The sequence below is a fragment of the Lissotriton vulgaris genome, chromosome 10, assembly GCF_964263255.1.
Source record: "Lissotriton vulgaris chromosome 10, aLisVul1.2, whole genome shotgun sequence".
NCBI lineage: Eukaryota > Metazoa > Chordata > Amphibia > Caudata > Salamandridae > Lissotriton > Lissotriton vulgaris.
The window spans coordinates 268,980,940-269,008,250 of NC_141698.1; the positions used below are offsets into that span (position 1 = coordinate 268,980,940).

General features: G+C 45.1%; 1 long non-coding RNA gene and 2 other non-coding genes across 6 annotated transcripts; all 3 read right to left on the reverse strand.

Moving 5' to 3' along the window:
- Positions 1-7,048: 7,048 nt before the first annotated feature.
- LOC147685101 (small nucleolar RNA SNORA50) lies at positions 7,049-7,184 on the reverse strand. Its single transcript, XR_015300816.1, has one exon. It is a non-coding gene; the product is annotated as a small nucleolar RNA SNORA50 (small nucleolar RNA).
- A 79-nt stretch (positions 7,185-7,263) lies between these two features.
- On the reverse strand, positions 7,264-25,872 carry LOC147685102 (uncharacterized). 4 transcript variants are annotated; one of them, XR_015300681.1, is made up of 9 exons: positions 25,820-25,866; positions 24,053-24,112; positions 23,549-23,604; positions 23,195-23,254; positions 22,547-22,603; positions 14,905-15,013; positions 14,419-14,476; positions 11,979-12,038; positions 7,264-7,356 (listed from the first exon to the last, which is right to left on the reverse strand). It is a non-coding gene; the product is annotated as an uncharacterized LOC147685102 (long non-coding RNA). The 4 variants fall into 4 exon arrangements; XR_015300680.1 differs by having other exon boundaries at positions 23,534-23,604; XR_015300678.1 differs by lacking the exon at positions 23,549-23,604 and having other exon boundaries at positions 25,820-25,872.
- Positions 14,722-14,855, reverse strand: LOC147685103 (small nucleolar RNA SNORA9). The gene has a single exon (XR_015300817.1). It is a non-coding gene; the product is annotated as a small nucleolar RNA SNORA9 (small nucleolar RNA).
- Positions 25,873-27,311: the final 1,439 nt, after the last annotated feature.

Genomic DNA, 27,311 nt, shown 5'->3' on the forward strand with positions numbered 1-27,311 from the left:
GTATTACTTCATCATTTTTAAACTTGGTAATGATCTCTGGGCATTACTTGTATTATATCACTACTACACACTCACTACTTTTCGCTACTACACACTCCTTACCTCTATTCTCTACTACTCTCTACGTGTACATATATGCGTATAAATACACATATGTCTGCATATCTATATAAATACATGCATCCATATGCATGTTATGTACATGAGTTTCAAAAACACTAATAAAAGCAAAGCTAAAAAAACACCTAATTACCAACAGAATTGCTTTAACTTAAAGGAGGTCGAGACCTATTGCATTTTCACTGCTTGTTAGTATTGTGGCACCATTGATGGGAGCTAAACCCATCTCTTTCCTTTCTTTCTCTAGAGCCAGGAGGCTGGACTCTAGATCCAATCTTTTGGCTAGCTTCGCTAGAAAGCTGTCCTCTTCATTGGGGGTTCCCCTAAGTCTGTGGTTCCCAAACTGTGCGCCGCGGCACCCCGGTGCGCCGCTATGAGGTGCCAGGGGCGCCGCGCTCACGAGTTGGGAAAATGCACTTTTGTGTCCTCTTTCCTTCCATGCACATTTACTTCCTTGGCAGGTAAAATACCAATTGGCGTGCATAATATTAATATAAGCTTCTGAACTCCCTTTGGCCCTGGCAATAGTTACTCCAAATCGGGGACACCATGATGCCGCAAATATGCGTTCGCCCTTTTGTTTCGCTCCGCGCCTCAGCATTCAAAGTGACGACACCGAGAGCATAGAATGCCTCTTAATTTGTAAAATATGTGGTGCCGGGGCCCATGGGCTTTGAAGTCCACAGCAAACTCCCAGTGCTCTAAATTAGGTGCCAGGCGGGTTGGGATTCCTGTGTAGTCAGTTTTGTTTTTTACCTTCTTTGCTCCGTGGAACCCGCCTTTTTACTGTAAAATTATAAATCAAACTCCATGCCGATCTTCGGCCTAGCATCTGTTTTACACTCGTATCACCAAACGCGCAAATTGTACTTTTGCAGAAGAGGGACAATTAGTAAGTAATAATAACCAATTCCGTAAATGCCAGCATAGATTAATGAAACCCGATTACTTCCCCAGCAACTTGTGGTTGTGCGAATAATCCAGTTCTCCATGCGCACATGGGTTAAGCATCTATGATTTCTCAACTGGGGAGAGGATGTGGCCTCTGACACAGCTAGAGCAGTCGACCTCAACCAGATTGGAGTCTCAGCTGGAATGCTCAACATCCTGCGATTGCAATCTAGGGGCAAATCGATATCGCCCCAGTTCTGAACAAAAATCAATGTGTCCATCGCAACTATTGCTATATGTAAAGCGCTCTGATACCTTCGAGTCCAGTTCGCTCTGAATAAAACTCTGGGGGGGGAAAATGCCAAATGCAGGAGTTTAGGTGGGTCATGTCCTGCCAGTGCACACTGGGAATTCATTCTCAGCACCTGTTTTTCAGACTCTTTCTGGCTCTCCATTTTTGCCCTCACCATCAGGGTGAAAAAGAATCTTAATTCTACAGCAGTACCACCCATCCTTGAAATTGATGTAATATCGAAAATACTAGTTATGTTTCTTTGACAGTCTCATCATGTCACAACTGAAGCATTTTCAATATTATAACAAAGCCATAGTTATTGATTATTTATTTTATCTTATGCAACTAACAAGCATTGATAAAGTAAAGCCAATAGTCCTGGCTTGTTGTAAGTGTGATTATAATCCCTTCAGTATTACATCCCAATTACTTTAGGAAGCTACCAGTAAGTACTCCCGAGGTCGTTCTTACCCCCTCCCCCTCACTGGTAAAAAAAAAAACACGGTGGGGAGCCACTGCCAATTAGGTCAAGGGAGCCACGGGTCAAAAGAGTTTGGGAACCACTGCCCTAAGTGAACTCTCTGGTACCTGGTCCACATGTGTGGTCCCTAGGTTCCCAGATGCTGATTCTGGAATTCAAGGGTACGGGGCCCTTTCAGCCCTAAATATGAGGGAGGGGGGGGGGATTATCCTCCTCCTGACCTCTCCCCCTTCTGACAGAACAGCCCCATGTTCAGAGGTGTGGCCTTTAGCATACTCTGCCAGGAGCTCCTGGAGCCCTAGTTTGGTTAGATGCAGGCCATTGGTATATTTTTACGTTTGCAGAAGGACTTCAATTGCTTGAAATTCAAGTGTAGGTAAGGTGTGAGGTCGAGCTCCTCAACCAGGTCCATGGTGTTACCTTCCGTAATAGCTGGGTTCTGTTGAGACATTCTAACCCGACAGTTCTAACTCTCTACCCTCGACTATAGTGACTTATTTTTTTCTAAAATTCGAATGGGACTCAAGCAAGGCCCTGACATGACTTAGTATTTTGGAAAAAACAATTTCAGAACTCTAAATGCAATTTTAAGAGTTCTGTCATGTGATCAGATGGTAACCAAGTAGTCCAACAAATGTAAGTTTCTATCCCACCGATGATCCACCAATGTGAGTAAGTGGCTCTGTATATACTGTTCCCAAATAGTTACAGTGTGCACAGAGTCCCCAGAGGTTTGGCAGAGGCTAAACTTAGATATAACCTTACTCTCTAAAGTGGTAGCTTGGTCGAGCAGTAAGGCATTATCAGAGGACAGTGTAAAGCATTTGTTGTACACCCTCAGTCTGCAAATGGTCACACACTCAAGAACTGAACTCTAGGCCAATTGTTTCATATCATAAAATATAGTTTTATTTGAGAACCAACAAGGTATCAAAATATACTTCCTCAGAATGAGAAACTTTAATTCAATACTTTGCAAATTGGCAATAGACTTTTGGAATGCAATAGTTACAGTTTGTTGCAATAGGCAACACAATTTCAAACACAATTTCAAACCCAATAACAGTGAGCTCAATGGGAATTTCTAAAAGAAGGCAATACTCTAGGATTACTTTTCTAACTGCAGGACTGGACCCTAGATTCAGTCCTGAGACCGGTACTGTAAACAGTTGAGCAAATTCAGTTAAGTTACAGTAATGATTTTTAAGTAATATTTTGGCATTTTAAAAGTTGACACTTAGGAAATCATTGACTGTTTTTCTGTGAAATTTATTCTATGGAAGAAATTCACTTAGCAGGTAAGTGGGGTTATGGTTACTCTTTTCAACTCATGGATGGATCCTAGACCCAGCACTGGTACATCACCTGAAAACAGTTGACGGGTTGGGTTTTTGTTATACAGGCGATTTTTAACTAATATTTGTAAGTTTGAAAAATTGACACTTCGAAACTTTTTCAACAAAAACCAGGCAATGTTATCGTATGGAAGGAAATTCAGATTGCAGGTAAAGTATGTTTGCTTTACTTTTGTAGTCCAGTGCTGGGCTCCTAGTTCCAGCACTGGGACATCTATCTTAAAACAGGTAAGTAATTAAGTTTTTGTAGTTTGTACGATTTTTAAAGGAATATTTGTACTTCGCAAAAAATCTACACTTAGAAGAAATTTCACAGAAAAACAATCAATGGTTTCCTATGGAAGAAAATTGAGTTAGCTGTAAGTACGACTAATTACTTTTCAGGGTCAGTACTGGGCACCAAGATCCAGCACTGGAGTCTCTCCTGATAGCAGGTGAGTAAATCTGATTTTGTTGTTGAGCTGATTTTAGACTTAAATTTTAAAGTTTCAAAACTCCACACTTAAAAAGGTTACCCTATGGAAGAAAAGTGAGTAAAAAGCTTTTGGGCAATTACTCGACTGGCAGAGTTAAGGTTCTGGGCATAGACTCAGGGTCAGGTAAGTACAGTTGTTACACCCTCAGCGGCACATGGGGAGCCGGGTGCAGAGGTAGTTAGGTCCAATGTTATCCTATGGAAGGCAGGGGGGGCCCTTGGTTGGTGGCTGCTGGCTAGCAGGCCACGTGGCTGTGGGAGCTGAGCTCCTGGTCACTTACTCAGGGCAAGTGGGGAAGTGAGACAGGATAGAGGTTGCACTCCCAGGGGGACTCGGGGGAATGGGTGCAGGGTGCTTTTGAGCCGTCAGGCACTCAATGTTATTCAATTAAGATCTTGGCAAGTGGACAAAGGCTGCAGGCTCGGAGATTCTTCAGGGGTGACCACCACTTCGAGAGGTAAATTGCAAAGCTGGAGGAGGGGTGGACACCCAGGAGTTGGCCACAGGAGGCAGTGGGGCACCGGGTGCAGGGGTACCTTTTGGAGTTGGGAAATCTTACCCTCAGCTGATCGCTGTAGGGTGGGTCCCTGGTTCTGAGGCTGCAGGCGTCGTCTGGTTTGTAGAGTGAGGTCTTTGGGCACTGGACTTCGGGTCCCAGTCACTGGGGGGACAACCTCGTGGTCTTGACTCACTCCAGCACAGGCCAGGCTTGGCAGGTGCAGGGTTTGCGGTTCCGGACTGATGCCAGGGCTTGTTACTTGCTTTGAGCAGTACCACTGCTCGTGGGAGACCCAGGTAGTCAAGAGTCACAAGGCAGTCAGGTCCTCAGAATTTCTGAGGTTGCTGACCACTGGAGATGCTGGGGTTTAGCAGGACCAGGTTCGAGGGTCGACAGGCAGGGGGTCAAATCAGTTGGGGTCTTCCTCTCTTTAGCAGCTGCACAGCAGGTCTTTCTTGTTTCGGAATCTGGATCTAAGGAAGGAAGGTTCAGGGTGCCCCTAAATACAAAATTTGGGGGTATTAAAGGTAGGGCAAGGGCAGGGACAATGGGTCCCTGTCCTGGGGTGGGTACACCCCCTAGTCTGCTCCTCTCCTGTGGGAGAGGGCAGGAGCCTAGCTGTGATTGGGCAGGGCTCTCAATCTTCAAGATGGCCGGACCCCGGGCTCATGCTTCACCATGCCTCTCTCACCTGAGGGGTGGAGTTGGCGCAGGCTGGCACACCCCCTTCCTGACATAGGGTTTCCCGCCAGAGTGGGGGGGGGGGGGTCAGTTGCTGAGTACAGCAAGTGGTCTGGAGAAGCTCACAAAGGCGGAATGCCTTTGAAGCTTCCCCTGCCCATCCTGGGAGAGGTTTGGCACCTCGTCCCAGGATGTGCATTGTTGCAGGTCCAGGAGAGCGGGTGCTCTCCACCAAGGGGTCCAGCAACATGTCTGCTACGTGGCAGCCTCTAAGACAAGACATGGATTGTAGGTTAGGTCTCAGTGGGCATCTCTAAGATGCCCTCTGCAGTGCATTTCACAATAAATCCCACACTGGCATCAGTGTGGGTTTAATGTGCTGAGAAGTTTGATATCAAACTGGTCAGCGTCCAGTGTAGCCATTATGGTGTTGTGGAGTTCGAAATGACAACCTCCCAGCACCATATACTCTTAATGGCATCACTGCAATTAGTGCAGAGGAATGGACCTGAGTACTGTAGGGGTACAGGACTCATGCACCTGTAGCCACACCACTGGCATAGGGTACCCAGCTAGAGAGGGGGCTGTTGTATGCCAAGGCAGCGGGTTTGTGGGCATGGCACACAGGGATGTGTGCCAGGCCGACTCTTTGTTTAGTTCTGGACTCAGCCTGCAAAGGCAGTGTGTGTATGTCAGGGTACAGGGCCCCTAAGGGAGGCACAATACATGCTGCAGCCCTTAGGTGATCTTCTCTGGTCACAATGCCCTAGGTACCTAGTGTACCATTTACTAGGGGCCAACATGTGGCCAGAGATACCAACTGGGTTTATGCTTTAGTAGTTTTTAGGGAACAAACACAGGCCCTGGTGACCTGATGCCAGATGGCGCTACCTAGTTTAGCTATAGGGGAGATGGGCCATGGATTTCCTCCTTGGTCGTCACCTACCCAGTCGGTCTTTACCAGACTTCCTTTCCTCTCCTCCCTTATCCTCCTTCTCACCTCCCCTCCACCAATTTTCTTTCTCCTTTCTCTCCTGATGTATTGCTGATTGCTTGATGTAATGTGTAACTGTTGATCTTTTTCTATTATATTGTTAAATCACATTGTTCCACTTCCTTTCGTCTCTCCTGTCCTCCCTCTATTTTATGTCTTTACTTCTATCCTCTCTCAATGTTTTGAGACTGCACTATTCTGTCTAATGCCCGATGGATCTACCTGGTTTAGCTATAGGGGAGATGGGCTGTGGATTCCTCCTTGGTCGTCACCTACCCAGTAAGTCTCTAAACAGACTACTTTTCGGCTCTCCTTATTGTCTCGTCCCTTATCACGTTCTCACCTCCCCTACCCCCCCACTACTTCTCTCCTCTCCCAATGTATTGCCGATTGTTTGATGTAATGTGTAATTGTTTATCTTTTTTCTGTTATATTGTTGAATCACATTGTTCCACTTCCTTTAGTCTTTCCTGTCCCCGCATCCTCCCTCTATTTTATGTCTCTCCTCTCATTTTATTGAGACTGAACTATTTTGTCTGAGGCATGATGGCGCTACCTGGTTTAGCTATAGAGGAGATGGGCCGTGGATTCCCTCCTTGGTCATCACCTACCCAGTTGGTCTTCAGACCGACTTCTTTTCGTTCCTTATTGTCTCTTCCCTTATCCTCCCCTTCTCACCTCTCCTACCCCCTCCACTACTACTGTCCTTTCTCTCCCCCCCCTAATTGTATTGCTCATTTTTTGATGTATTGTGCAATTTGTTGAACTTGTTCGGTTACATTGTTGATTCCCATGTAAAGCGCTCTCATACCTTTGGGTCTAGCCAGCGCTATATAAAACTCTTGAAAATAAATCATTAAAAAAAGAAATGGCAGGGACCCAGGGCACACCAAGGAAAAGTGCATCAGGTATCAGGCAAAAAGTGGGGGTACTGTAACAGAACCTCACTGTCTTACAACCCCCACCCCTGCATTTTAGCAAAGATTAATGAGCTTCGTAAAGCTCAAAGTGGGCAACCAAGCTAGAATTCTTTTTGGCACTCGCCCAAAACAAGAATTAGCATCAAATGCTAGTGGAACACAATTGTGCACAGAACAGATGATATGAACTTAAATGGGGAACCCCTTAGGTACCAATGATTTAGAGCACAGCTCCGGTTCCCTTAACTATAATCTTCATCTACAGTCAGGTTGCAACACAACTTGAATTAAAGAAGTCCCCTAAAGCATTTCACTATCCCCTTACTTAGCCGCAATGCATGTAACTTGTTCTTAAAAGAACAACTTGGGTATGGTCCAAGAAACTCCAGTTATAAACAAGGTATTACTCTTGCACTGTTGCTCGGCCAGTGAAGCCATTGTTGGGGTTACCACCGGTTCAAAGACAGTGCCTGTCAAAAGCAATTCAAATAATGATCACACATTGAACGTACCCCCCCCCCCCCCCCCCAAAAAACACAACAGACATTCACTTCAAGAACAATTACTTTTATTGATGATCATCATTTGTGCTACTTTCTATTGAAGTTTTTGTCCATATAGCAAGTCCAGCAATTAAGTTCCAACTGAAAGAAAAACAAAAAAATATGGTGAGCAGTCAATGGTGCAACAGTTGACTTTTTTTAAATGCCCGTCTTTACTGCACATACTGGCACGTCAGAACTTAAAGCAGCTTCATATATATCAGAAGTCTAACACGTAATAAAGTCATCATTTTGTGCCAACAGTTAGCCTCCCACCACACAACCTTAACAGAAATGCAAATAGTCGGCATAGTAAGTTTCTACACAGCCCTCACCCACTGAAGCCAACACTGACAGAAGTTATGCAACAACGCTGGGGCTGCCTGCAAATACAAGCACCATTATTTTACCGAAATAGGAAGTACCTCTAGACGCAGTGAAATGGACTTGTTCAAATGAGCAGCACATGTGCCATGGTGGCCAAGCGCAGACAAATTAGTGAAGGCACTTGGTGAGTAAACAAGCTAGGAAAGTAGAGCAACAATAAAGTCAGGCAATGGTAAGCCCCCTAGAAGTAGACAAAATGACTCGCAAGCTGAGCGTGCAGTCTGAGGTGAGACCCCAAAAAAGTGAGAGTGTAAAGATACAGGTCAAAATACCCAATGAGCGAGAGAATGTGATAAACCGGGCCCTAGAAGAAAAAAAAAATGCTAGCAATCAAGCTGGGGTGCCCAGAAGGCAAAGGAGTGGTGGTGAAGATGGTTTGCACTGAGGGGGATGGTCCCCAACGATTGAGACTACTCATCAGGCATTTCGAGAATCAGGCAGTCTCAGCAAGACCTTGGAACATCGCTCTGCAGCATGCTCAAAGGAGGTACGCTATCAATGCCTTTATGCAATATCCCTCAGACCATTACTACAAAGGATCTAAACCAGGTCCCAGATGTGGGGCCCCCAAAACAAAAACCTTTACCCACCTGAGGCTCCGAGATCCTAACCACGTAAACTCAAGGAGAAAGTCCTGCTTGCCTTTTACATACCCTCATCCTCCTCCCACAGAGGTTACCGAAAGGGAAGGTCACACTAAGCTTGATGCTCCTAGTTGGGTATACAGGGACAACCGTACTAGTGTAGTGGGAAGCTGTGCTATTTTTTGGGAGCAGACCTAGACTCCTCCCACCAAACTGGTTAGCCGATTTTTGCAGTAAAAAGACAAGAGTTGAAATGGCAAACAGCGTCCCGGCAGCAGTTCAATGAGCTTTGTTGCAGCAATACTGCTGGCAGTTAAACAAGCATTGGCCGCTTAAACATACGCACAGCAGCATTACATCGAGACGCTGTGAAAGTAATTGCAGCGCCGCAAAAGTGAAAGCAATCGCAGCTGGTGACGGCAGTTGGTCGCGCGCGACCGAAAAAAGCGATGTGCACTTAGTACGCGCTTGTGCGCGTTCTAGCAAGCTAGTGGCCGGCAAGGTAGTACTTTAAGCAGCTACTAAATGTCTTGCCAGAGCAGCGCATGCGCTGGCTCAGGCAAGACCTAAAAAGGGCAGCCAACATGAATGTTAGCAGTTGCGTCATTTTGTATGCGTGTGTATTTCATGATGCATGGATACTCCCCCCCCCCCCCTTATTTACTAATCCAAGACTGATCAGTACGAAAAGAAAATAACACGAAAGGAAGGAATGGCAAAAAAAGGCAACTTTTATATATAGAGTATTGTGGGTGGGAACTCGGGAGCAACGGAAGTGTGGATTGGGGTAGCAACTCAGAGGGAGCCTAGGCATAGAGTACTGCAGCGGTCATCACTAGATGTAGAGGTATCTATGAGGAAGAGAAGCCACAAAAAGGATTTCTGGAACTAGGCTTTGTGGGAGGGGTTTGGGGGCAGCCACTGCCAGCAAGGAACATGCTACTTACCCTGTAAGCATGTATTCGTAGCGCATAGTGCCGTAGATTCATATGCTTCGTGTACTCCGGACAGTGTTTTACTCCGATGTTTGCAACTTTGTTCTTCAAAGAAGTCTTTCAAATGACAAGGTAAAGTGACTCCTACATTTGAGCATGGTCATCGACTCCTAATCAGGTGAACTTAGGATAGGAGCAGTAAAGAACATGTAGGTTATAGTTCGATAAAGATTAGTGTGCACATCAACCATTAGCTTCCAGGGAGGCGGGTGGGTGCATATGAATCTACAGCACTACATGCTGCGACTAGATGCTCACAGGGCAAGTGACATTTCCCATTCTTCATATATGTTGGTCAAAAACACATTTGCTTAGCATTGACCGTAAAGCAGTGTGCCCCAAATGCGGTGGCTAGCTACTGGCTGACAGATGTTTGGAAGAGTGTTCGTAATACAGCTTGGCCCACTCTAGCTTGGTGGTTAGCTATGACCAACACAAGAGTGTTTTGTGAAGGTACATGGGTTATTCCATGTAACTGCCTTATAGATAATTAGTGGAATGTTTCCCAGGAAATCCAGAGGCTCCTTTTTATGGGCAGAATGCGCTCTTGGGGCTGAAGGTAGTAACCGCTTAGCTTTGTCGTAGCAAGTTTGCATGCTATCCATCTTGTGCTTCCTAGTTTAGATACTGGTGAGCCCTTTCAATGGTTTGAAAGACCTGCAAAAATGTGTTGAGTTTCACGAAAATGTTTTGTCCTGTCGATGTAGTATATTCCTGCTCTCTAGTGAGTGAAGAGCTTTCTGCCACAGTCTCTGGTTTCGGAAATAACACTCGAGGCTCAATGAAACTACCATAGGGAGGAATTTAGGGTTTGTGCTTAGTACCAATTGATCTGGGCAGATGTGGAAGAAAGATTCTTCTAGGGCGAGCGCTTGAAATTCACTTATCCGTCTGAGAGACGTTACAGCAACTAATAATGCTACCTTCCATGTGAGGAACTGTTTATCACATGAATGTAGTGTTTCAAAAGGGAGGACCCATAAGCCCAGTGAGAACTATATTAAGATTACAGGCTTTAATAACCAGAATCTAAAATACATGCTTTATCTGTTTTGCAAGTAAGCAGCAAGTGCTGCTATGTGTAACCTAATAGAGGTGAATGAAAGGCCTACCAGTTTTAAATGGGGCAGGTAGCTAATAGGGTCTTGTAACATAGGCGAGAGAGATTTGTTCTGCTAAACAATGCACAAATCTCTTCCATTTAACAGAGTAACAAATCTGTATGGAAGGCCTGAGAGCCAGTTTTAGAATGGTCATACATTCTTGTGGAAGACTGAGATACCCGTAGTCTAAGACTTCAGGAAACAGATCCCTAGATTGTTGTTTGGGGTGTGTGTGACCCTCCTCTGGTATAGTCAAATGTGGCCAGATAGCCAGCTTCTGATGTCGCAGAAGTGATAATTGTAGTAGAATTGTGAACCATGCTTGTCAAACCCATGTTGGGGCTAATAGAATTAGCGTGAGGAATATTTGAGTGAGCTTCCAATCACGTAAGGAATGAGTGGAAGAGGCGGAAAAGCATAAGCAAATATCCCTGACCAGTTAACCCATATGGCATTGCCTTTGGATTGTGGGTGAGGAAACCTGCAGGTAAAGCTTTGGCATATGCTGTTCCGTTGTGGCAAAGGTGTCTCTTGGGTTCCAGACCGCTGGAAGTACGAGTGGAGCAGTATTGTATCAATGTCCAACTTTTATACCTGGTACTTCATTCTGGGACAAAAGAGTTAAACAAAACTCAATCTTAATAGCTTAGCATCCTAACATTTTGTAGCTTGAGAGTTTACTTGTGCTCCTTTTACCCTTAGAAATGAATGCAGCGTTCAAAGCAAAACACTACTAAAAGCATTCCTTATTAAACCTTTCAGGCCAGGTTCGGAATCAACTGTTGCAATTTACCACCTGATCATCATGGGACTACTGCAAACTATGCAGAGATGCAAGGGCCATACAAGGATAACTGATTTGCGTCCCAGTTGGCAAGGGTATAAAACCCTCACCCAACAAGTACAAGATATACCACCAGATGGGAAATAACAGCCCACAATACAGGGAGACTCCTTAAAACAGGACAACAGGTAGCCCAACTGGAAAGACCCTAAAACACTATCCCAATTGTCAAAGTAGTCAGACAAAGTTCTTTAACACCTTGGCTGCTAGGGAGATTTTTCTCCAGTGCTGATATTTCATAACTCCCATTATTCATGACGAGCTAAGCTCGTCATCAGCACAGCTCCACTGTGCCTCATGACGAGCTGAGCTCGTCATGAGCATCGAAGGGGTTAAACACCAGATTCAGCTTCCCAGCTTGATGTTACATTCATCCTCTTCCCCTTCTACCCCCTTTTCTTGCACTATAGGAGTTGGATTATTGTGTTGCTTATATTATGAGGAAACCACTATCAAAGCAAGAAATAAAACCACAGCACTGGAAAAAGAGAGTAGTACATAATGAGGCATTGTAAGGAGGGACCTAAAGCTCAAAAAGGATCCTTGCTCAATAGCGATTAATTGCAGACATATCCTTTGAACTGCCAATTTGGGCAGTAAAAGGTGGGCAAATAAGTAGATTGCTGAAATAGCTGTTTGAGAAACCCGTGATCTCCACCTGGAGGAGAAGCCTTAAACTGTTTCAAACACCCCCTTGCAAGCTCTGCAGGAATAAACAGATTATGGAGTAGCAGAAGCAAAATCGAAGGCCTTGGCAAATAGTACAGATTAAGGGGGTGATGTTATCAGAGACTTTTCATTTGTATGTTACCTGGTTCACTATGTTGCATTGTAGGGGTGCCTCTTCTCTAGCCAGGTGACAGGAGAGTTGCTGCGTAGGAAAGAAAAAAAAATAAAGATTGTTCTATTAACACCATTATCAAATATTATATTCTACTTCCTCTCATCAGAGTAGTAGACAAATGTCCAAGAAATCTATAACCTCCTCCTGATAGTACTGGAGGAGGCCTCAAACCATCTTGGAGTTAATCTTGCAAGGTCTCTAGGAATGTACCAAGCTATGGAAGAGCCAGGCCAAGCTGGAAGGCCTGCATTTTTGGTGAGGCTAAGAAGGGGCTGGCTTGGATGAGAGAAGAATTTGGAGAACAAAATCATAACCATATTACCTTGATTAGTCGTAGGCATTGCTTTGACATCTTCAAAATCCAGGAAAGTTTATGCTCTATAAACAAACGACACAATTGATGGGCAGAATGTAGAACAATGTCATACATTCACCCCAGTACAAGGATCTGGGCCTAAATCCATCTTTTTATGCACTCCACAATACCCTGGGTTAGACACTGGCTATATGCAAATCAGCTCTGACCCTGTGCCTCATGGGAACAGTCCAGTCCGAACTAACAAGCCATGTCTTTCCCAGACCGGAATCAAGCATCCAAGGACCGGTTTCTGGCTATCAGCCTTCATCAGCCTGGATAGCTGGACTCCAGTGGTGTGGAGAGCCTGGGACTCACATCTGAGTATACCCAGCACACACTGGGTGAAAATTGCTGGATGAAGGCTGATAGCCAGAAATCGGTCCTTGGATGCTTGATTCCGGTCTGGGAAAGACATGGCTTGGTAGTTCGGACTGGACTGTTCCCATGAGGCACAGGGTCAGAGCTGATTTGCATATAGCCAGTGTCTAACCCTGGGTGGTGTGGAGTGCAAAAAAACGATGGATTTAGGCCCAGATCCTTGTACTGGGGTGAATGTATGACATTGTTCTACATTCTGTCCATCAACTGTGTTTTTTGCTATAAACAAACAAGCATACAAAATGAGGAAACTTTACTCCTGAGAAACATCGCATCCTTGAAAGGAACCGTATTTGATAGACCATTCAACCATCTCAATCTTGCAAGTTCTGTAGGAATGGAGGAATATATAGGGGAGCCAAGTTGTAGCTGGATTCCCTGAGCATAAGAATTTAAAATCCAATCTGACGGTAATGTCATAATTTAAATTACTGTTTTGAAAATGCCACTTTTAATTCATTTTCTAAAGTATACAAAAAAGCGACGGATGGAATGCCAATGTCCAAGCAGCCAGAGTTGCACCAATCCCGGTGCAGGGGGAATTCATCCATTTTCTTACATACACACACCACAGGGGTTTGCCCAGAGCTCTGACCAAGGGAAGAACTATTCTACCATGCTGGATTTTGGCAGACCAGGGCGCTGTGGGATTGGTTAGACCTAAACACCCAGAAAATTATGTAAAAGTGGGCCGGGTTGACGCAAAGGTTTTTTATTTTTATTGATATGGGGTCACCCCCAACCCAGGCCCAGGCATAAACGTACCCCCCCCCCCCCGACTACTTTCCTCAGAACACTGTTGGACCTCTGGGAGCAGAAGGCTGCACCTCTTAAACCAAAAGAAATGGAACGTAGAAGGACTAAGCCTGCTGTTTTACCATAGAAGAGTAACCACAAGGGTTAGACCTGCTCCCACTTGAACCCTGGCCAGAAGAGTTTGACTCGAAGGGCTAGCTGGCTAGCCTCCTCTTAAGCTCCGGGACACAAATGTTGCAAGAATCCTGTAACAAAGAACAGGCCAGCTACAACTTGATTCGCCATGGGCCCTGCTGCTTGCTTCAGGGAGATGGAGTCTTAACTCACCAAGTGGTGTCCAAAAGTCCTAGGCCTTTGGCTGGTATTAGAAAGGACTCTCCCTCCTAAAGACTGCTAACGGTGAATATGTAGAAATCTTTCCTGAACTGTTACCTAAAAGAACCAGAGGCTACCACAGGACGGACCACCATATTGTTGCATTGCCAGTCGGATTCAGCACACTCGTTTGCCCCACTGAACAACTTCCAGAAAAAAGCCTTAGCGCCCCCCCCCCCCCCCCCCCCCCCCCCCCGGCCACAGCTACCCAAGACTGAGATAGGGTTTGCATTAAAGTAACTTAATTGGATCGCATATAAAAGAATGACTTAGAGGTCTCAACCACCCTATCTAATAATATACTCTCACATACACATTCTAGTGTTAAATGAAAAGGAAATTTAGTTAAGCAAAAAATGTTATCTGCAAACAGGTCTTAGAAATCTATAGTATCCCTCTGAAAGGGTAGCAGGAGGCTTCAGGCCATCTCAATGTTCATCTTGCAAGCTCAGTAGGAATGCACAAGCTACAGGGGAGGTCAATCATGCTTGAATGCCTGCACAAGAAGAAATTGGATATCATACAGACAAAAACAACTACCTGGCTCAGACAAAAGCTTAGTAGAGACAGCTTCATCCAGGTAACTTCATGCAGGCGTCTGTTGAAGGGAAAAATACAAGAGGCACTTCACAAAAAGCAGACGTGAGCCACAAGGCAAGTATTCAACACAGTATAGAGAGCAAGAACTCATTAAATGGGGGATGTTTGGTATGCCTTACGGGTGAAGCATTCCTAGGGAGATAAGCCAGTTCAATCCAATCTTCTCTTTGTACGCACAAGTAATAAACATTCTATTCTTAAAGTAGCAAACAATTTGATCTACAAAAGATACATCCTTAACAAACATGCCTGAGAATTCTATAGTCTCCCACTGAAAGGGCAGAAGGAGGCCTCAAACCATCTCAATGGTAATCTTGCAAGCTCTGCAGGAATGTACCGGGCTATGGATGAGCCCAGCCAAGCTGGTAGGCCTGCAACTACTGCTCAAGCGGGAATGGAGTATTTTAAGGAGAAAACACCAATTACCTGGCCACGACAAACGCTTAGAAGATACTTCATCCAGGGAACTTCGTGGAGGTCTCTGCCGAAGTGAAGGACAGTACAGACATCAGTGTCTTTAGATAAGACATGCATTCTAAATACAGGAGAGAGAGAACAAGAACTTATTACATTTCCAATTAAAAAGACACTAGATGAAAAGCTCACCACTATCATGGGTAATCTTTGCTACAAGGTGATAGCAAGAGGATATTAAAATTGCCCAGTTTGAGTTTCTTATTTGCTACAGTATCACCTTCATCTCCGTAAAAGTCACTTTGTGACATGGCAACAACTACAGCTCAGGTGATCAAAATCTAAATTCTATCTTGCACACTATTTAATGCCAGAACTCAGATTCCGTCTACTTGCCAAAAGCAATTAATGTGATGATGCAGGGTAAGAACCCAGAACAATGTTTCAGGTGCTTTAAAGCATATTTGCAAAAAAGGTTCCCTTTAGTGATAGATTCATTCTATTAACTATATTGGGGACAATAGTGGGATTAGTCATTACTGCAGATCAACTTCATGATCAATGCATATCTAATAGATCTATTGATATGAATTAGCTTTAAATTCTCATTAGCAAATCGGGTCCATGGTAAAAACCAAAACTGCTCATTAGACTAATTTAGTCACAAATCAACCACAGTAGGCATGAAACCGCAATTAATTCACATTGCACAGTACCTGCATTCAATTTAAATGGGACATGCCCACACTAATTCAATGTCAATGGTACACCCTGAGACTGTTCAATCAGCGTAACTGTATAAATTGTATCCCTTTAGAGTCCCATATTTCTTTATGGCCAATTTTTCTAGCGACATTTTTCTGAACAGAATTTCTAATAAATTGTGGATGTGTTACGGCCTACATTATTCGGGCCATCTCAGAATGTTATACAAGGATGTAAAGCATCATTTTTTTTACACAAAAAAGTGGTCTCCTCCTTACTAGGTCTTTGCATTGGGCCGATTTCTCCTTCAAAGAACTTTGTGAAGAGTACGGCGGGTCAAGTGTCTCTTCAAACCATCAAAGCAAGTCCCAAACACCCACCCATATCCGTTCAATGCCCATGAGCCGCTTCAGAGTCTATATCGGAGCTACAATGTAGTACTAATCTGCTAAGTGGTAGAGACCACTTGAGCAGCATGAAAAGCATATCATCTGTTCAGATCTGCATTTAAGATATATGTGGTTGCTTACAAAACAACCTTACCTCACACACTGAGTTGAGTTGGGATTTATAAAGCGTGTAGCTACCCTAGGGCATCCCAGCGCTGACATGACCTTAGATCCAGAGAAGGAGTAGGGAAAGGAAGATTGAAGGTTAAGGGAAGAGCCAGGTTTTTAATTGTCTCCGGAAAGTGAGGAGGTTATGTTCTCTCCTCATAGCAAGTGGGAGGGTGTTCCACAACTTTGTGGCGTTGTAAGAGAACAAGCAGCCGCCGGATTTGGCCTCTCTTATTCTTGGAACGCTGGCGAGGGCGAGAGAGTCGGATCTTAATGGTTTGTTGGACTGATGGGGTTTTATCAGGGGTCTAAGAATTGGGGGGCCTTTGTCTTGCATTATTTTGTGGGAGATGCATAGGGTCTTGAAGGTGGGTCTTGAAGGTAATTAGTTCTTTCACTGGGAGCCAGTGAAGGCTTCTGAGAGCTGGTTTGGCCGAGCATCTCGCTTTAGTTCCAGTTAGGATTCTGGCAGCCACGTTCTGGGCGAACTGCAGTCTGAACAACTGATGCCGGAGCCCCCAGATACAAGACGTTGCCGCAGTCCAGTCTGGAGTTCACCAGCCCCTGCATCAGTAGTTTCCTTGATTGGAAGGGGATCAGGTGGAGGATCTTTCGGGACATACAGATGAGGACAAAACAGGTGCCTAAGGTTTTTCTGGCCTGGGTTTTAAAGTTGAGGTCCTGGTCCAGCCAAATGCCAAGACTTTTGACCTCGGGTTTGGGGGTTGGAGGCGTTCCCATGCATGGTGGCCAAGAGGGTTGTAGGGAGCTTGTGTGGGTTACCCAGGAGAAGTATCTCCGATTTATCTCCATTCAGTTTTAATCGAGATTCACACATCCATTGAAAAACCCTATCTAGGCATATAGCCAGGTTGTCTAGGCTATTGCTCGACTGGTTGATAGAGACCACCAGCTGGGTGTCATCGGCGTACATTACTGTTTTGATGCCAAAAGGAGCTTACACAGCACCTCAGAAATCTATACAACCTGCCCCACGATAGATAGGAATAGGCTTAAAACAACCTTCCTGTTAAACTTGCAAGCTTTACAGGAATGTAAAAGAGCATAGAGAAACGTCAGATAGTTATCAAATCATTGATTGGTCCGCTTCAGAATCGACAGGCACTCTGCGTGTGTGGGTGGCGGGCGGTTCTAGACCCGTTGAGAAGGAAGGGGAGGTATGTTCACAGGTGGGGTAGGTTCTCATGGGTTGGAAGGGGGGGTATGTTCACAGGTGGGGGTAGGTTCTCATGGGTTGGGGTAAGTTTGGGTTTTCTTTGTTAGTGGTGTTCACTGTGCAGCCTCATTTTCTTGATTGTGAATAGTGGCAATGGTATGATGGCCAGTGGTACTATATCTCGAGTTGGGAACAGAGTGGAGGAGAGCCTTGGGTTGCCCCTTGAGGATGGCTGCGGTGCAGTCTTTCGGCTTATCTTGTTAATGGGGCAATTTGCGTGTCTTAATGGCTCCAAGACAGGGACTTAGAACGTCTACCTGGATTGTGAATGGCCTGGGGGCTAATTTAAACAAGGCATAGTCCTGCAGTATATTCACCGCAAGGCCCTTGACATCGTGCTGCTGCAGGAGACCCACTTGTTTGCAAATACGTGCATGGCGCTAAACAGGAAGGGATATTGCATGATCGTTCATTCTGGGTTCACTACGGGCTCCAGGGGGGTGGGGATACTCCTTCATAAGGGTTGTCCATACGTCATACAACACACCTGGACGGATATGCAGGGCAGGTACGCAGCAGCCACGGGTCTCTGGGAAGGTAGATTAGTCCATGTTGTTTCAGTATATGCACCTCCCGGCTTGCAGCACCCAACCTTGCAGGAGATAGGGACGTTGGTGCTGGCCCTGCCGGTGGGCTCCTTGATACTGGGGGGAGGGGGAAGATTTCAACCTAACTATGGATGGCCTCCAAGATAGACTTCCGCCTAGACCAGACCCACCACGGGGCTCTCAACTCTATAGGTTCGCTGACACTCTGGGGGTAGTGGGTGTATGGAGATGGTCGAGCCCTTAGCACACCCACTATACACTCCAGTCATGAGTTCATGGCAGTCCATCCGGCTCGACTATTTGTTCACACATGCACAAGACATACGAGATTTCGTGGAGCCTACAACTTTGGCACGTGGTATATCTGACCACTCTCCCGTTGTGGTGGTCTTTGTGGCAGTACAATTAGAATACAGCCGTGGCTATTGAATGTTCCCCACTTCAGGGAAGGCCTCCGTCAAGACAGACTTTTACTTTGCAGAAAATGTGGGGTCGGTCGGGACGGCGGTCACACTCTGGGGGGGGGCATACAGTGCGGTAATTAAAGGGAGGGCACTGTCGCTGATGGTGGGCCACAAAAGGGTGGTCGAATTAGAAACGGACATTCTACACTTGGAGGGCCCTCGTCCTAGACCCGAATCACGAAACACATCGTATCGACATGACATGAATATAAACAACTTCTGCTGGAGGACGCTACTCTGCGTTCCCTGGCCACGCTGCACCATATTTATGAGCAAGGCGACTGCACAGGTAAGCTCCTCGCGTGGTGGGAACGCAGAGGGGTTAGAGCAATAGCAGGCCCAAATAGGACGTTGATCATGGACCCCCAGGGGATTGCAGACATGTTTGCTGCTCATTTCGAAGAAGTCTATCGGGTCCCACAGCACTCACAGTCCCAGTGGGCTGCAGACCTTCTGGCCACTATCGACTTGGCGCATATCTCGCCGCAAGATAGGGCCGTGAAGTTGGCGCCCCACTTGTTGAACTTGTATAACGAATGCTATGAATTGCGCAGTGTACCAAATGATATCCGTGATGCAGATATGGTGGTGATTCATAAACCTGGCAACCCGGCAGAAGAATTCAAAATCGTACCGCCCTATCTTGCGGTTGCCGGTGGAAGCGAAGATCTTTGCCAAGCTTGTGGCCAATCGCTTACTCACCTACCTGATTTGATTCATCCGGATCTGTCGGGCTTCATGCCAGGTAGGAATACTACTAGGAATCTCAGTCACGTCCACGGGGTGCTGGGAAGGATCAGCACGCTTGCAGAAGAAGCAACCTTACTGTCGCTAGACGCCACTATGGCATTTGATACGGTTGAATGGGAATACATCTTCCCTATATTTGCCCGTATGGGGTTGGGCCCCAAATTGATTAGCTGCATAAGGTTGCTATACGGGCAACCCACGGCACATGTCTTTGTCAATAACCACTGCTCTGCCTCTTTCCCCTTCCAGCGGGGGAACAGACAGGGTTGCCCGCTATCGCCACTCTTTGCCATGGTGTTGGAGCCCCTGGCAGTCTGGGCGAGGGGGGGACCGCTAAATCAGGGGCCTCAAATGGACTCACGACCATGAGGACTGTATATCCCTCTACGCGGACGATCTATTATTGTATTTGGCCTCACCAGCAGATTCTCTACATCAGGCTCTTCATATTTTTTACATATTCGGGGCACACTCTGGCTATCGGATCAACTGGTCCAAATCACAAATGTATGCCTTCTGGAGCGAACCCCCAACTAGCCCTAGAGGTTACGACATCTCTGGTAGATCAGGGCTTTATATACTTGGGCATATTTCTCACGCCAGACGTGAATCTTTTCTATGAATAGAACCTTTAGAAGCTCCTGGAACGTCTTTGATCGGACGTCACATATTGGGAGGTCACTACCCCTGACTGTTGGGACGCGCCTCCCTGTTTATGATTCTCGCTCTCCCACGCTCTTTATGCCCTGGAAAACGCTCCTCATCCGATCCCAGACTCCTACTTTTCGCAAATCGAAGGAGTGGTGCAGGGGTTGCTCTAGGACGGTTGGCCCTCAAGAATAGCTGTGACCTGGGAGTGATGGAAGACTATGACTGGAGGGAGGCGCTCACCTCCACTAGGGAGGTGGCCATTCCACTGAGACTGACTGATTCCAATTAAGGTGCTCCACAGGGTCTACTTTGATGCTACGCTGTTTCGGTTGGGTAGGAGGCCGGATGCACTCTGTCTACGACACTGCAACCAGACTATGGGACTACCCCCACATTCAAACCTATTGGACAGATGTCACTCGGCAACTAACCAGGGCCTGTGGTAAACCCATTTATCCTAACACCAAGACTTGCCTCCTTAATATTTGGGGACGCAACAGACCTCACCCAGATGGAACAATCATGGGCGACTATGGGGTAGATCGTGCTGCCACGGGTGAGCGATACGGACTATGCTATGGTGGCTGAAAAGACTGATCAAGGGGCGAGGGTGCCCAAAAAGTGGGACAGTAAATGGGGGAAGTGGAATAAATATAGGGGTGACATATGCAGCTCTCCCATGGTGGAACTGAGAAGGGAGCAGCGGACACTGCTGGATCTGCGGGTTGGGGTGGAACGAACCTTATCACCTGGCGGGGACAGTTAGAGCTTCGCAGTGTGGATAGTGCACACAGATTCTCCATGGTTTCTTCCTGCTGAAAAGCTGTAACCACTGGTATGACTGCTTTGGTACCACACGAAACAATGTGTTAAGTATCCTCTTACTCTGTAAGACTGGTAGACTGTCCTATCAATTTTTTTTTGCCTTGCCACATAGAGAGCCTAGGCACAGAGTACTGAAACCGTCATTACTAGATTTAGAGGCATCTATGAAGGGGAGAAGCTTCAAAAAGCATTTCTGGCACTAGGCTTTGTGGAGAGGGGGCTAAGGTTCAGCCCATTATCCAAGGGGTTCCTTGGCACACCATGTTGTAAGTGAAGCAGCTAGCATTTAAGGTATTTTCCGTAGATGAGAATAATTGCTTAAACAATAATGCACAAATTTCTTCCATTTAGCAGGTCTGTGCAGGTTTTAGACTGGTCATACATGTAGAAGATCAAATTATAAGAATTCAGGAGTCAAGATTTAGTTGGGGGTGGGGGGACCCTTCCCTGGTCCCAAGTTAGAAGAGGAGGCCAGATGGGCAGCTTCTGTCAGAAGACAGATATTTGCAGTAGGGTTGGGAACCATTCTTGTCAATCCCATGTTGGGGCTATTAGAACTAGTGTGAGGGATGTTTATGCGAGCTTCTGAAACGCGTAAGGAATAAGCAGAAGAGAATGGAAAGCATAAACAAATCTCCATGACCAGTTGATTCATAGGACATTGCATTTAGATGGTGGACGAGGAAACCTGCAAGCGAAGCATTGGCATTCTGTTGTGGGAAGAGGGATATCCCTGTGGATCCTCCCCGCTAGAAGTATGAGAGGAGCAGTATTATTTTGATTGCCTACTCACGTACCTGCTGCTGCATTCTGAGCCGAAAGAAGTAAAAGTCTGAAACTTCTTAAGAACTCACATCCATAAACATTTGGCAGCTAGAGAGTGTACTGGTGATCCTTTTATCCTAAGAAATGTATGCAGAGCTCAACACACTACTAAGAGCATTCCTTACTAGACCCTTCAGGCCGGATCCTCACAGGGCTACTGCAAACTCATCAGCGACGCAAGGGCCATACATGGGTAACTGATCAATGTGCCATTTTGCAAGGGTATACAAAACCCTCACCCAACAAGTACCAGATATACCACCAGCTGAGAACTAACAGCCCACAATACAGAGAGACTCCATAAAACTGGGCAGCAAGAAGGACCCTAACAAATATTCCCAATTGTCAAAGGTACTCAGACAGTTATTTAAACAGCAGATTCAGCTTCTCAGCTTTATAAATAGTTACAAATCACCAGTTATCCACTTTTCAATAAAATGAAGACATTAAAAATTATGCATGTCTAGTAACTGACTACAGACCACTGTTAAAAGCTACATAAAACTTAACATTTACTCGAGTCCATCAGATTGGGTGTAGGTGAGCATGCATAGGTAAAACAAATAGATCTCAAATTGCACAGCTCCAGGTCAGCGATGCTTATCCAGTCTCACTCACCTCTTCAGCCTCCACCCCCTATTCCTGCACTATAGCAGTTGGATTCCCGTGTTGCTTATATTAGGAGGAAAACTATCAAAGCAAGAAACAAAACCACAGCACTGGAAAAGGTAAATAATGGGGTATTGTAAGGAGGGACCTAAAGCTCAAAAAGGATCCTTGCTCAAAGGCAATTAATTGCAGACGTAGCCTATGAATTTGGGCAGTAAAAATCACAAAGATAAGTAGATTGCTGCAATAGCTGGTTGAGACACCCATGTTCTTCACCTGGAAGAGCGGATGGAGGCCTTAAACCAGGGGTCTCCAAACCGGTCCTGGAGGGCCAGATCCATGCCAGATTTTTAAAATTACTACATGTATCTCAATTGGGATATCCAAAAAATCTGAATTGGATCCGGCCCTCCAGGACCGGTTTGGAGACCCCTGCCTTAAACTCATTCAACGTTAATCAGAGAACTTTCATTTGCATGTTACCTGGTTCACCATGATGCCCGGTAGCGGCCCGCTTCTCTAGCCAGGTGACAGGAGTTGCTGTGTAGTAAAGGACAACAAGAAATAAAGATTCTATTAACACCAATATCAAACATTATATCCCACCTGCTCCTATCTTTTGGGTCTAGCAGAAAAATGTCCAAGAAATCTATAACCTCTTTCTGATGGAACAGTAGGAGGCCTCAAACCATCTCGGAGTTAATCTTGCAAGGTCTCTAGGAATGCACCAAGCTATGGAAGAGCAAGGCCAAGCTGGAAGGCCTGCATATTTTAGAGAAGAAAAAAAAAATTGAAAAAATAAAGTGTAGTAGTAGTAAATAATGCTGTATTCTAAAGAGGGAACTAATGCTCAAATAGGATCCTTGCTCAAAAGCAATTTATTTTACACTTATCCTTTGAACTGCCCATTTGGGTGGTAAAAGACTGGCAGATAAGTATATTGGTGAAACAATACGTTGAGAAAACCGATCACCACCTTGAGGAGCAGGTGGAGTCCTTAAACTCATTCAAACATCCCCTTGCAAGCTCGGCGTGAACAGGTTATTAAGTTTTGAAACGAAATGGAAAGCCTGTGCATACTGTAAAGATTAGGGGGGTGACGTTATCAGAGATCTTTCACTTGCATGTTACCTGATTCACTATGATGCAGTGTACGGGCACCTCATCTCTAGCCAGATGACAGGAGAGTTGCTGTGTAGAAAAAGAGAACAAAGAGTACGGATTGTTCTATTAACGCCAATGTCAAAAATGATATCCCACCTCCCACCGGTCTAGTAGAAAAATGTCCAAGAAATCTATAACCTCTTTCCGATAGAACAGGAGGAGGCCTCAAACCATCTCGGAGTTAATCTTGCACGGTCTCTAGGAATGCACCAAGCTATGGAAGAGCCAGGCCAAGCTGGAAGGCCTGCATATTTTGAGGAGGGTAAGAAGGGGATTGGCTTAGGGGAAAGAAGTTGAAGAACTCACCCAAAACCGTGTTACCTTGAATATTCGTAGGCATGGATTTGACCATTTCAATATCTAGGAAACCATATTCTCTATACATAAAAAAGCATACAAAACGAGGAATAGTAAATTGTGCTCCTGAGAAATGCAAAGCATCCTTAAAAGAAACACTGTCAGGCTATTAAACCATCTCAATATTAATCTTGCAAGCTCTGTAGGAATGGAGAAAGCTATGAGGGAGCTATGTGTAGCTGGAATCCTTGAGCATAGGGAAAGGTATCAGAGACCATTAGCATGTTATGTGGTTTGTCAAACTGCAGGGCTGTGTTTCTGCAACAAGGGACCCAGAGTCCCGGAATAGAATATGAAAAGAAAAAATATGCATTAGCTCCATGAACACAGCATCTCTCAAGAAACTGACAAAGCACCATCTCCAATATCCTGTTGCAAGCTCTGCAGGAATGTACCAGACTAGAGAGGGGGCCTGTGTATGTTGCACACATGTCGAGAAAGTTTTCAGACCATTAATTTGCACATTACCTGGTTCAGCATGATGCATTGTAGGGACCCAGTTTCTATAGCCGGGGGACAAGTTAGTTGCTGTGTAGAAAAATAAAATAATTTAGAATGCACCATAAATACCAATGTCAAACATTCTGCCAAGCCCTCCTCACATTATTACAGAAAAATGTCCAAGACGTCTTTAAAACACCCCATGTAGGGTAGGACAAGGCCTCAAACTACCGCAGCCGATGTTGCAAGCTCTGCAGGAATGCACCAAGAAATGGAAGAGCTCAACCATGCTGACAGGCCTGCCTACTGGGTGTGCAGGCAAGGAGGAGTAGGTTTGAGAACTCAACCACAACTATTACCTTGATTAGTCGTGGTAATGTAGGGATAGCTTCGAAATACAGGAAACTGTCTACCATGATTAAAAACACACGAGAATACAGAATGAGGTAACGTAATTCACTCCGGAGAAATTGAAAGAATTTTAAGAAGGAACACAAATCCTCAGATCACAAAGTTAAACAACTGTAATCACACCGTAATTGGAGATGTCTAGACAAATGATGGCATTCTCATTATGGAGTATGAACCACACTCACAATGAGCCACAAAACACAACAGAACCTGAAACTCGAGGGAGAACAGGTGGGACTCATTTTGATAAGATAAAGTGAAAGAGGCACACAAATATACTTTAACAAAACAAGCTAATTTTTTTTGCCACTCTGCACAGCATCCCTGATACTCTACATCTAATCCCAGTTTAATAATTTCAGTTAAATAAGCTGGAAATACACAGTATTCTACATGTGGGCCAGTGGCTTCCCCCTGAGAAAGGCTGACCTTGGTGAATGGAATCAGAATTACTACCACCCTAGTTGTGGTCTAGTGAACTAACTGGAAACGTTGAGTCAGCAAATAGTTAATTCTATTTTCCTATGTCAAATTGTGTACTGTTGGATAATCACTTTTTGTACTTATTCCTCTACCACCTTTCTGGCAAGATTGTGGGCAATTAGCATCAATATAAAAGCTGCTAATAAGCTAGTGCTTAAAAAGACTGGATATATAACCTGCGTAAGGAGAGAAGTGACCAGCCACGTGGCACTGTAACCAAAACGCGATATGGTGGTAAATGCATAGTCTTCGCACCAAGAAGCAGTTGTGCCACGTTCCCAGGTCTACTACTTCAACAAACCACTTAAAACTAGGCAAATCACACTCTGCCTGTTGATTTAACATAGGCACCGAGAAGGGCATGATTTGAAGAAAGGGGCAATGATACTTACAAGACCGGGCAAAGTTCTCATTCACACATTCCGGGCTATTTTTCAAGGCGATTGAATTTGCAGCTCAATACCTAAGCATGCTCCCGAGAGTGCATTAATACATTTCTGCACAACCATAACCGGTGCTGCAGCTCCTCGCGCCTAGTCATAAAAAGACATAACTATCCAGTAAAATACGGGACGGTTGGCCACCCCAAAACTACAGAGCACAGGGTTTTATTTGTATCTTCAAAACCAATTGTCTGAATAACGCACCACGCGCACAATGACGGCGGCATCCCTAGCTCAATCAAAACGCGAATTTCTCGACCATAATTATTTTCAAACCTACTATCCACATAACACCAACCCGTCCTAGAACCAACGGAAGAAAGCATCGAGATGCTCGGTCAAACTAAAAAAACTGTGCTACCAGAGGGCGGTTCTTGTCCACAAAATCAAGACCAGCGATCACACAATTTCCCTTTGATCGGCTTTACAAGACCAAAGAGAGCCATCAAACTCTCACCATTGCGAAACCCGGACGAAATGGCAGAGCACGTTTCGGATCCCGCCTCCCCATGCTGGCGAAAAGACAAAGAAGAAAGACTAGCACTACATAGACAACGAAGAAAGACTAGGACTACATTAAAGAAGCAGCAAACCCCATTAAGATGAAAAACAGACTTCTACTGACGCGTACGTAGAGAAGAGTTGTGTTATTTGTATAGGACCACACTACAACATGATGTAATATTTTCCTGTCTAGGTTAATCTTTATTACTCCAAGTCATAGTCTTTCTCGTCACAGTCATGTTCCTGGGTGACTGTGATGAGTAAGACGGAGGAAGAAGGTAATGTGTGCATTTTTTGATGTTTTTTGGCAAATTCATTTCATTTTTGTATTTAGACTGATTGAAGGAATATACAATAATTATTTAGAGCTAATGTTAATTTTGTGTTTGAAATTGATATAATTTAATATTTTAATGTTTATATATTTTTGCAAATGTATTTTTGCAAATGTGATTGTGATTTTTATAAACAAAAATGTCCTCCGATAATTAAACATTTTTTAAGTTAAGTCTTCGAATTGTTTATAATTGTATGTTAAAATATTTTGTAAGGTTTGTAATGAGTTAAAATATTTTAAGGAGTAGTAAATTGTAAAGTCTGATGATGGGCCCTAGGCCCTCATGCTGGCAGGCAGTCACACGCAGACACAGGACACACTGGAGGTATGGTGCAACTGGCCCAGAGCACGTGCGCTCGGCCTCATTTATTAATGCTGTGTCACCTGACCAGTGACATCAGTGGTGGGTGGGTGTTAAGTGTAGATACAGGCTCAGCACTAGAATGCCGACTTATGCTGGGCATTACATCCCTCCCCAAATTGGTTAAAAAAATCAAACCAAACAGAAAAAGTCCAAGAACCTGTGGGTGCAAGAATACACAGGAAATAACATTGGACTTGCACTTTCAAAATGAGTCTCTTTGGTTGCTTGAAAACCGCAGGCCGTATAGTTCTTGTATTCTGGGTTAACAGTTCTCAATGACACGGTTCGCAGTTGTTCGGCGGGTTCTTTCTTTGTCTGTGCTGTCTGTCTTCTGTTCTCAGCCCTGCCTTTGCTTCACTCCGTTGGTGATGATAGATAACTGCATGACATAGGTGTCAACAGTCTTCTGGTTTTGTTCTCTTTTCTGGCTTTGTGATGTTTTCCGGGCAGGCTTTAGTGTTGACTCTTGGCAGGTGAAAAAGAGTAGGTGCACACATCCCTCTCACTAGGAAGCCCCTCTAGTCGGTATTCTTCTCTCACCAGATGTCCGAGAGGACCTCTTTCCCAGGCTTCCACTGGACTGGTGTTTTCGGTCGTGTTGCTCCACCATAGCCTTCGGGCCGTGAGTAGGGCGCTCCACAAACCTCACCGCTGTGTCCTAGTTCCACCTGAAGGTTGAGTTGTCGACTCTTCTCATTGCTCGCAAGGCTTTCATCCCCTTGGGTCCTGCAGACGTGCATCTGT